At 27.7% G+C, this 719-nt stretch overlaps 2 non-coding genes across 2 annotated transcripts; both read left to right on the top strand.

Moving 5' to 3' along the window:
* Positions 1 to 38: 38 nt before the first annotated feature.
* Positions 39 to 122, top strand: TRNAY-GUA (transfer RNA tyrosine (anticodon GUA)). The gene is given in 2 exon segments: positions 39 to 75; positions 87 to 122. It is a non-coding gene; the product is annotated as a tRNA-Tyr (tRNA).
* Positions 123 to 414: 292 nt separating this feature from the next.
* On the top strand, positions 415 to 498 carry TRNAY-GUA (transfer RNA tyrosine (anticodon GUA)). Its single transcript is given in 2 exon segments — positions 415 to 451; positions 463 to 498. It is a non-coding gene; the product is annotated as a tRNA-Tyr (tRNA).
* Positions 499 to 719: the final 221 nt, after the last annotated feature.

The raw sequence follows: 719 nt of genomic DNA, 5'->3' as shown, positions 1-719 counted from the left end.
TTAGATAAGATGTTAGTAAAACGAAGCATTTAAAATGACCGGTGATAGCTCAGTTGGTAGAGCGGAGGACTGTAGTGGTAGCAGTGATCCTTAGGTCGGTGGTTCAAATCCGCCTCACCGGAATTTTTTTTGAAATTTCAAAATATCACTGTTATCACGACGATGTTGTTTATTATACAGAAATGATGAAAAATATATTAGTAATGTTGAAGAAATATTTATTTATTTGAAATTTTAAAAATTTGTAAAAATTGAAAAATCAATATTGAAATGGCAATATTGAAATTGATATTAAAAATGAATTTCTGTTGTAATTTATTGAATGGAATTACGATAAATGTTATTAATGAGATTTGAAATGGTTTTTAATTAGTGATTAGATAAGATGTTAGTAAAACGAAGCATTTAAAATGACCGGTGATAGCTCAGTTGGTAGAGCGGAGGACTGTAGTGGTAGCAGTGATCCTTAGGTCGGTGGTTCAAATCCGCCTCACCGGAATTTTTTTTGAAATTTCAAAATATCACTGTTATCACGACGATGTTGTTTATTATACAGAAATGATGAAAAATATATTAGTAATGTTGAAGAAATATTTATTTATTTGAAATTTTAAAAATTTGTAAAAATTGAAAAATCAATATTGAAATGGTAATATTGAAATTGATAGTAAAAATGAATTTCTGTTGTAATTTATTGAATGGAATTACGATAAATGTTA

This window comes from Ostrinia furnacalis, unplaced genomic scaffold, assembly GCF_004193835.3.
Source record: "Ostrinia furnacalis isolate ACB-3 unplaced genomic scaffold, ASM419383v2 OfSCF3690, whole genome shotgun sequence".
In the NCBI taxonomy this organism is placed as follows: Eukaryota; Metazoa; Arthropoda; class Insecta; order Lepidoptera; family Crambidae; genus Ostrinia; species Ostrinia furnacalis.
The sequence above is the reverse complement of the archived record's forward strand: the minus strand, read 5'-3'. Positions and strand labels throughout refer to the sequence as shown.